Here is a 10,852-nt window from a genome sequence, read left to right as displayed (position 1 = left end):
CAGGCACTGGGCTTCCCTCTGCAAGGGTTGACACTGTGGGTGTTTGTTTTCTCACAGCTCTTTTGCACACACATACAGAGAAAGAGTGTATGTCTCCCCGAGTTTTTATCTGAAATATGAATGACCATGAATAATTACATAGACATGTGGTTGGAGGAGGATGTACCTTCTCTACTGGTATATTTCCTGCATTCCTGATTCTTATTTAGGTTCAGGGTGTTCTTTAAAGGTGGCATGAAATATTAAAGAGATAACATTATTGGTTGGACTTCTGCCCACTAAATTGGTCCAACAGGAATCCTTCCCAGGCAGCATTGGAATAGTAGTCAAAGCCCATAGGTTGTGCAGCAGAGCAATTGACTGATTTAATTTCATAACTGGATAGGTTTCATCTCCTCAGAATCTGTCATTTCAGCATGGAAGAGAGATAGGTAGATGGAGAGACATGGGCCAAGAATGGAATGGAAAACAATAAGATTTGCTTTGTGCTGATGTGAGATGATGGTGATGATGATAGGAAACATGCATTACATGCATTGCAACAGGCGTAAAAAACATGACAATACAATTTGCACGATTTGATCATTATTGTTCTACCATGCATGATACAATAATAACAAAAAGATGATCTTACCTTGGTGTACATGGAACAGTTTAACATGTTACAGGACCATATTTAGGCATTGTAATGTTTCAATTGTTTTTGAAGCACTGTGTTTGACAAGATGGAGTGCTTTGAGGGGATTGTGCAGGCGGGTGTGTGTGTGTGTGTCTCTCTGTGTGTGTGTGCTGTGTGGCACCATGCCTTTGTCTGTACAGTTTAAAGGAGTTATTTCTCAGTAAAACTTCCATCAAGTGAAAAGGCCTCAGCCCAGCAAAAGGGCCTCTGAAAGATCAATGCCCATTGATCTCCTGTAGCCTCCTCCTCACTCTCTCAACACTTGGCCTTCCCGGCTGTAATCTCTTGACCTGTCTGAAAAGAACATCTACACACAGTTGCCTGATGGGATCTCCTGGAGGAGTCACTCACTTTTTTACGCATGTATTATGTCATCGCACACAGATTATCGTTCCGTCCACATCTGTTCACTTCAGATGGGGGTGGGGGGAGGTGGGGTTGTCCTACGCACGCGTCCACAACAATGCATTATACGAGATCTCGTGGAATAAATCCGTGGTTGGTCAAACACAAATCTCCAAAAGTTCAAAGTGCTCCTTGTACAACAGCTGGATGGAGCTGGAGCTGGCAGATGACCAGTGGGAGGGTATTTGGGTGCTGGAGGGGCAGGACAGATGACTGGAGGGTTTGCGCCCACATATGGACAGAGCGTGGCCAGTGTGTCTGAGACGTGCGTGGCGGTGCCATGGAGCTGCTGTCTGAGTCTGTGGAGCGGTCATCTGTGGCCTCGGTCGCGTCACGGCTCGCCAGGAGAATCTTCCTCATTGGGTGCAGCGTGGCCGTACCACACAAGTGTCGCCTTGCTTACTCAGGTAAACAGACAGAGACAGACAACTGTGTGGATGAGCTCATGTGGGTGCCTACATGTACAGAGTGTTGCACAGACAGTAATGTGATCTGTGTTTGTTTTGGCTTTATGGTTATCATTTCATTTCATAGTTAGGTGATTTGGTTAAGCATTTCTGCTTTGAACGGAATGCTAAAAAGAGATGTATATTCTACAATAATAATAGGTATTTTATTACTAAAGAAGCTTCAGTCAACCACGATTACTGTAAATCTGAAGGACTTATAATAAGAGTGTCTATTTTTGTCAGCTGATTTGGGAAGTTGAGTGGCAGGGTATTTCCCATTATCCCTCAATTCCCTGTTTGGGTGTATGGAGGTCTGCTTATGAGAAGAGCTGGGCTGCTTTCGTGATACAGGTTTGTTCCTTTGACTCGCATCCTTGCTGACTGATCAAATCCAGTTAAAAACCGTAGCTACATGGAACAGATGGCAGTGAAAGCTATATGCAAACAGCATCGGCACAAGCTCCAGAGCTATTTATAGGATTGAGTTCTTGTTTATGATGCTGAACTGTGCATCCCTCTGGAGAACTGTCATCTCATGAAGTGTTAGTGTAGCATGGAGTACACTAAAAGCCCTCTTAGCGCAGACACGTGTGTATGTGCATGTGTGTGGACGTCCGCCTCTCTCAGTGCGTGACTGAGGGTTATTTTATGATCCTTGTACTGAGGAGGACTCCCGGTGTAGTTCCTGTTGTGTCATAATTGATCGGGCACCTTTATCTGAGTTGGTCCTCTGGGGAGGGGAGCTGAATAGCGAGGCTGAGAGTGGAAATCAGACAGTATTATCGGATGATGTTATATGAAATGAGAGCTTCAGTGATGAGTGATAGTGAAATTATCATCCGTTTTTCATAGCCCTCACTTCATTTGCACCAGACAGTCTCTCTTTTTCCACCTGCCTGGCAGTGTAAATGTACTGTGAAAGGATGGGCATTACAATTTCAAAAATCTGATTGTGATACTTTGTTCTCCCTATAATTCCCTGACATGTGAAAATGACACGGCTCAAGTCTGTGGTGATGGAGCCCAAGGATGGCTTTGGTGCACTGATAACATAATTTTTTCAACAATCTGATATGACATGGTTTGTTATAAATTTAGCATGAGGAGCGAAGGCTAAAGTTGGAACAGGTGTCTCCTTGCAAACTCACATTATAAGCATGCCTTAATTTTCTGTCTGTGTCTCATCTTTTAAATGGAGGCTTTTGTATTGCTCATCATAATAAAACGGTGTGGCTTTTTGGAAAGTATATGTCTTTATTACCAAAATAGGTCAAATGGTCATCTTGTCCATCCTCTTTGGTTTCTCACTCTACACTGGCCCTCTCTCTCTCTCTCTCTCTCTCTCTGTCTCTCTCTCCTATTGTGGCTCCTTCTCTTCCTCTCCTCTTTGCTGTGTGCCGAGCCTCTGTGGTTGTGTGGGGGTGGGCAGTGCGCTGTTTGAGGACGTGAGCATCAGAGGCTGAGGCTTTATGACCCAATTACCCTGCATTTGATTTCCTTTGTGCCCCTGCTCTACACCGCTGCTTTGATCTCCTCTGTCTGCTGCCGCCAGGAGCGGTGGGGACGTTTAATTCACCCTATGCCCCCTCCCCAACGCCTCAAGTCCTCTACTGGACAAACAAAACACACACACACACACACACACACACAAATGAGAGCATATAAGCATATAAACAAACACACAGTTTCTCCCTTACCACATAGATTGCTGGACATCACACCACTTCTTATGTGTTTATTTTTACCAGCCTGCAAAGCACTCTGGTCAATGTTGTATGTCTTTTTGTACGTGTGTGTGTGTGTGTGTGTGTGTGTGTGTTGGTTTGTGTGTGTGTGTGTGTGTGTGTGTGTGTGTGTGTGTGTGTGTGTGTGTGTTTGTGTGTGTGTGTGTGTGTGTGTGTGTGTGTGTGTGTGTGTGTGTATGTCATGTGGACAGTAAATGACACTTGTCCTGACATGCTCCAGCCACGTGTAGAGAATGATCCCTGTTAAAGAGAACACACTGTATTCTTCCGGTGACTCTGGTTCCATGTATTCTAGTGGTTGTTGTGACCCAGGTGAGAGAAGGGCCACCTGTGGCTCTGCCTCCACAGGGTCCTCCACTCCCATCTGTGGAACCTAATGAGCTCTCTCCACCCCTACTGGCCTGGCAGTGGAGGTTTGATGGAGATTTGTAGAGTGTTAATCAGCCGTGAAGGTTTACTCTCCTCACTCAATTGGGTTTAAATGAGCTGAAGAGAGAGGCTAATGACATGACTCCACATGAGAGAATAGACTGAAGTGGCGCAGAGAGGAGAACGTGAGGACAAGGTGTGGGTGAGGAGGGAAGGATGGTGTAGGGACCAAAATGTGAAAACTTGTTTTAGGTTGTTTGTTTTGGTTGTGTGTGTAGTCATTTAGTTGATGTACACAGTATATCTGAAGGGACAAACAGTGTGGACCAGTGATGAGCCAGTTGAATCAGGAATTCTATTTTGCCTCACAGTAAATCCAGGCACTTCTACCTCATCTTATTAAGATAAAATCCTCCCTAATATGCAGTGAGTGTAATAACTGACCCAAAGGTCAATGACAACTTGACTCACTCACACTCAAGACCTGTTACAGCCTCAAAAATCCCTTACTACCCCACCTAACATTAATTGCATTTCTGAGTGCTCTGTAACAGGTCTTCCACACATTAGCTACGTTTTTGTTGAAGCTAAATGTTCTGTAGTGTTTTAAACGGCAGTCGACCACAGGAGATGTATGTGTGTGTGTCTAATGAAAAGGGCTACTGTTTACTACCTACTATTATTTGGTTGACATTTGTTCAATGGCTGCACTAAAAAATACCACACCTGGTCAACTACTGTGTTTCCTTCAAAGCCTTGGCAATGGAACATGTCTGAAAAAAGTAATCACACTTATACATCTGTAGTAAAAAGCTTGCATATACATTCATAAGCAAATATCATAAAGCCCTTCAACATGAAAAGTAGGTCATAGAAAATCTGTATCTAAAAGGTACCATCCTTATGTGTGTTAACACACTGTTATCATACAGTACAGAAATGAATATCTATGTATTTCACAGGCATTTTCCATATGGTGAATTTCTGTGTGAAGACACGGAAAATGCATTGTACAGTATTAGTTTTCTCTTTTAACAGTGTGTGGTGTCTCGGAGGAAATGTTCCAATAATGAACTCTATGTTGAGTATATTGTACACATATCAATAAGATCATGAAAAGGCAACATCAAATGGTCAACTATCAATAAAAGAGGCAAGACATGGTATTTGTGGTGCTTTAGGCTAAACAAAACAAACTGGCCAAAAAGGTTAAAGTTGTGTAGTACAGGGTGTAGAGTTTTGATTGACCTTTACAAGAGGACAGACCAAGGCCAGGTGCAATAATGATCCAGTTTTGCAAACAAATCTGAATTACAGATCAGTTTGGTTTAATCAAACATTCATGGATATTTATGATGAGGATATGTCTATGTGGCCTTACATCTTAGTGAACTCATCACACCACTAGGGGTTTGTGTCTACTTGTGCCTAATCAGTTTTGCAAGGAAGAAAAATATGCGTTGGCATCACGTCAGCCTCAGTGGAGCCACTACCTTGAGTACTCTGAGCTGCCATACAGTAGCTCTCAGTGGAGCCACTACCTTGAGTACTCTGAGCTGCCATACTGTAGCTTTCAGGCTCGTTTGTGGTTCCAGTGTTTTGCAAGCTGATATGGAGAAACATGACCTGGAGAGTTCTAAAGCCTGACAGAAGCGGTCCTGTAGCTGAAGTGACTGGGCCCAGCCTAATGGATGTAGGAGTGGAGAGGTGTACTGAAGTGGTTGAGAGGAGTGGGTGGATGAGGCAGGGAAGGGTGCGGTGGCAAGAACATGTGTCAGCGCTGAAGAAAAAAAGATGGGAGTTTTCCTGTACAGAAAACTGAGGAACCATATTTATTTTGAATTAATTCAGCATGAAAAAGACCAAGAATAGTCACAGATAATGCATTATAAAAAACTCAAATAGTTCCCAAATAGTCAAAGGATTGAAAGTCAAAAAGAATAGCTCAAGAAATCCAATTAGGAGAGAGAAGTAGTGTGTGGTTTTTTTTTGAAGATCAGAAGTGTTTGATTCAGCTGCAGTCAGTCAGCTCGCCGGGTGAGAGCGGGCTGCCCTGAATCTTTCATAAAGCCAATGCTTCATTTATAATGAACAAGAGATGAGGTGTATTTAAATACATGGAAATCAAGTCCCACAGAGTATCCAGGGGAGCTTTTAACCCTTGTGTTCCTCATTCACTAGTACACTAGTACACTTCATTAGAACTCTTTCCTGTCTGTTCCTTTCTTGATATTTATTCACGCTTCCTCAGTTCTGCCCTTCATAATACATCCAGTTACATTCACCACAAGCACTAAGCGATGCTGCACCTCTATTGCTGTCATTCAGTTCAAATGTAACTAGATGTACCGCGTAGCGGTACAAAATATGACCGCCGCTCAGTCCTGCACATCCATTCCGCGAAAATAAATCATATTAATGAATTTGTCTCCATCTTCTACTCCATTCCCCACTCTTGAAACTTTTGTGTATGCTTGTTTGAAATGTGTGTTTGCACACATTCCGCACACAAAGTAGCCTACTGGCGCTGCAAAGGTGAATAGATTTGTTTCTGGGCCAAAAAATCTGTAACATTGTTATAAAACCTTTAAAATCTCTAAACAATCACAATTAGGGCAGTTCATCACAGTCCATCCATTGCAACTGGACTGATGAAAGGTACACCTGTAGGCTACATTGTATTTGGGAAAAGCAGAAGGTAGCAGCATAATGTATTTATTTATTTATTATTAAACAAAACAATCCCTGTCAGTTCCATGCAGTTTTCAACAGCTATCAAGAAGAGAGGTCATGTCATGGATTTTTGTGAATGTTTCTTCTTCTACATATGCATAAGTTTAGTCATCTAGTTCAAATGATATTCAGCTTTATTGTCAATGCACAAATGAAATACCAGTAGTCTAAAACAAAATGCCGTTTTTCCCAGTGGTGCAAATAACTAGCTGACATGTCCAAAGGGCCTTCATGAAATGCGTTGCGAGACTGTTCATACACATTTTAACGGGCAAAGTTGAAGAGCTACTCTCCGTTATTGTTTGTGCAAATAATATGCTGATTCATGTTCCCTTGCATTTTGCAACCATGAGGTCAATGGTTAAGCTCAATCTTTTGACGCAATCTTTTGATTTTCACCCAGCCTAGTCCATGGTAGGCGCCCGATAGAAATATTGTTTAATTTTGCGATTGAGATATCCACGCACTGGCGCCCCCCCTGCGACGTGTTCGCCCCCCGGTTTTAGAGCTATTCTAAATGCAAAAATGCATAGAGGGAGTTATGACAAAACCGTGACTGTTAACAAACTATAAGCTATATAAGGTAGGCCCTATGCTAGGCCTATTACACAACACAAATTGTCGCTAGGCTATGCTGGCGACCCAAATAAAATCTCCGTTGGAACCAATGGCTTACACCTTACAGTATCAAGCTGCCACCTCTTGGCGAAAAAGTTAATAGTTTTGCATATCAGTTAATACATTTCACGTAGCTGTGAATCACGGAAAGGGCGAATGAAGTGGACACTTCTAAACGGAACCCAACCCACTGTACAGTAGCTCAAGGTCTGTGGCTAAAGCAGCCATAATGAAAGCGTTATCATTGTTTGGATACTTCACACACACGTGTTTTTTAATCGCATAGACTACAACTACCAAGCTGGAATCAAAGCACATCGACTCCCCTCTCACACCCTAAACACGCACTTCGAACAAACAAAAAGCGCCTCAGTCTCACGGAATAGCCATAGGCAAAACTGTATCTGACCCTTGTAACGTTGGTACTAAATCATTCATCGCAAAGAATGATTTTTGTAGCACGTGCAACAAATATGTGTAGGTACAGCCCTGCCCTGAATACATCTCAACGTGCGCTCTAAAACATCTGGTTTAAATGGAGATTGTAGATCATCACGGGATCATAGACAGGTTATCTTTCAGGTAGCCTATATATTTTCCATTAAAAAACCATCACGTAGCGAACGTGTTGTGGCTAACTCACTTAGCTCCTGTTAGTAGCCTAGGTTATGGTCATAAGCAAATGAGATGACAGTCGAAAGATACAATTAGTGCTGTTATCGATTTGCTTGGTAGCTTATAAACGCATTTATGGTTTTCTACAAATACATCAATAATCAAATTGGCCTCCATCACTCAACCATGCTAACGGTAACATTATTTTACCTACGTTCTGCTATTGATAGGATTAACGTAGCCTACCTGCAGTAAAAAACAAGCATGTCCGATAAACATTCTCAGATTTATTTCGGCTTCAATAGGAAATGGGAATTACATGTCATGCAGAAATCATCCTACCCTTAGACGTTCTCTGCGGTAAACTACTGTAGCCTACAGTCTTGTCCTTGTAGGAAGCATAGTGTCTTTCCAACCCATTTAAGATTAACTTCCAACAAAATTACGTCTCACTGCAACGATGCGCCATCTAGTGGACAAACGACTACTTATCGCCAATACTGGAAATGCAGCCATGATGATGATGATGAATATTTATTTTGGCTTTCTTTTAATCCTACTGAATTTGTAATTATGTATCGGCCGTTCTAATACCGATAGTATGTGGGTGCCTGTGTGTGTGTGTGCATGTGTATATGTGTGCACCACCATCTACAGGCCAATGAGTGTAGTCACTAAATGTACACATAACTTAATTTTTTAGACCCCCCCATGGATGAAATTCTACGAAACTTGGCATACCCCCAGAGAATGTCAGGTTAATCATACACATAAAATTTGGTGCAGTTCTGAACGTCTTTACTGAAGAGAGGGGCGATTAAAGCAGAATGATATTGCATTTTCATTTTTTACCGGGGGGGGTGCAAATCACAAATGAGTGATTATGGGCTAAGTTGATGTGGGCCCTTGAGACCAACATACCATAAAAATTTCTTCATCCTCGGTGCCACGGTTCAGGTAGTTATTGAGGAAAAACTGCATTTTTTGGGTTTCGGGGGGCCCAGCGCGGAGGGGGAGTGGCCCCCGGGGACCAAACGAAATTTTTCCGTAAAAGTCTAGTGGGGCTACATACCCACCAAATTTCATGTGCCCTGGTGTTTCGGTGCCCCGGGTATCGTTGACCAAAATTTCAGGAAGTAGATGACGGGAAAAAAAAAAAAAAAAAAAAAAAAAAACTTTGACAATCCCTATATGACCGCTTCGCTAGCTTCGCTAGCGGCGGTCATAATAATTATATAATTATATTATTACTGATACAGATCTGATTGGGTGAATGTAAAGCTGCCTCTGTGCCAAGCCATTTCCCCTGATGAGTCAGTGAGTGTGTGTGGAATGGCTTTAGCTTGAGTTGGCATGTGAGTGACACAGCTACATTCATAGTTGTGGATAGTGTAATACAGTCTGAAGATGAAGATGCCCTACTTTTGTCTTGATGCACTTTAATGTGTGTGTGTATGTGCGCGTGTGCGTGTGTGTGTGTGTGTGTGTGTGTGTGTGTGTGTGTGTGTGTGTGTGTGTCGGATCTATATAGAGACCAGGGGACTGAGGGGGTGGTGGAGAACTTGTCTTTCATGCACATGGCAGTGGATAATTGGATTGAGGATTGTAGCCCAATCTGTGGAAAGCTGATAGGGTAGATGGGGATGGCTCAGCTAGTCGGGAAGAGGTTGTACGGAGAGCACTAGTACGCAGGACACCCCCCACTAATGTTATGATGTTTGTTCTGTCAGTCCTCTATGTTGAAGTGTGCCTCCTAAAACAAGGCAACGGGTGTCATTGTTTTGCCTGTGAGCTAATCCGTTGCTTGTGCCTCCCCAAATAAAACTTAGCTCTGTAGCCACCCTTGCTACCTCCAGGCCTTGGAACCTGAAATATGGGCTCAGTGAATTGGAGCGCACAGTCAGTCACACACTTCCCTCCCTGTCTCAGCGCCTCCCTCCCTACCACACTGCCATGTTTGAAGAGAAAAGCTGGGGTTGGAGAGAAGACGTATGTTTGCATCCAGTGAATTCTTGTCTGCACGCGTCAGAACAAAGCACACAAAAGGAGCAAAGCAAAGGCATGTCGCTTTGATTTAGTCAGAAAAGATCTCCTGGAATGGAGGCAGAAGCGGTGTCTGGAATGACAGTTTTAAGTGTGTGTGTGTGAGCGTTTGTGTGTGCATGTATGTGAGAGATTCAAATCCCCCTGGATTGTCTTTTCTACCTCCGCTGACGTCCCCGCTGCAAGTTGAAGCTGTTTCCTCCCTTTATTGGTGCTCTTGCCACAGTATCAAAGCTCGCGGTTTCAGAGCATCTGCTCAGTCATCCGTGTCAGCGGCATAGTAACGGGCTGATTGAGGGTGAAGGTGTCAGGCGCGGAGAAATCGGGCTCTTTATCATGCACACTGTGGAGGGGGTTGGAGGGGTGGAGAGGGATGGAGGGGAAGGGGAACGTTGGGTCTCTGCTGGAGCCAGGAGTGGATGGGCTTCAGCTGCAGCGTAATTACGCCAGCACACCTGGCTCAGAGCACCTGAGCTCTACAGCAATACTCCACAGGCATGTGGGAGAATGCTTTCAATTGTGTGTATGGGTGTATGTGTACATGTGTGTGTGTTTGTTTGTGCGTATGTGGGTGTGTACTTGAGTGGGTGTGTGTTTGTGTGTGCTGTGGCTCCAAGGGACAGATGCTGGCTCAGATCAGATCTTATCTTTCAAAATAGCTTCATTATTTCAGTTTTTGAAACAGATGCTTCATATGAGTAGGAGAATGAAGCGATATTGGTATTGTGTAAATCTCTTTCAGTCTTTCCAGTGCTACACCATGGTTATATTCTATTGGACTTTGAAGTTCGTAAATATATTAGTGCGTGTCTTAGTGGTCCCTGTAGATTTCTTTCCAACACAATGGAGAGGCAGGCAGAGGACTGCATAAACATTCAGAAAGATCTACCTGATTGTGAACTCCCTAACAGCACATAGCAACAGTCCCTGTTGCAGACAGAATTCCCTGGATTTGGATTTCTACGACCATGCCCATCTGTTCTGGCTCTTACATTTTCATTTGTGATAGCCAATGTGTTGAACTTTAGTATGAAGAGCTGGAACCACAATCATAATCCATATTATGGAGCTTGATGTCATTTTGAGACGGCTACAAATGGCACATGACTTACTAAAGTGTAGTTAGTGTTAGAAAAAAAGAATCATAGCACAGTGCACATATGTTTCATAATAAATACTCTCACCTATGATAACAT

Source organism: Alosa pseudoharengus, unplaced genomic scaffold (genome assembly GCF_046254945.1).
Source record: "Alosa pseudoharengus isolate Yale_2024_CS ecotype anadromous, Long Island Sound unplaced genomic scaffold, YU_APseudo_1.1 YU_APseudo_1.1_scf_13, whole genome shotgun sequence".
Lineage (NCBI taxonomy): Eukaryota > Metazoa > Chordata > Actinopteri > Clupeiformes > Clupeidae > Alosa > Alosa pseudoharengus.
Note: the sequence above shows the minus strand (reverse complement) of the source record.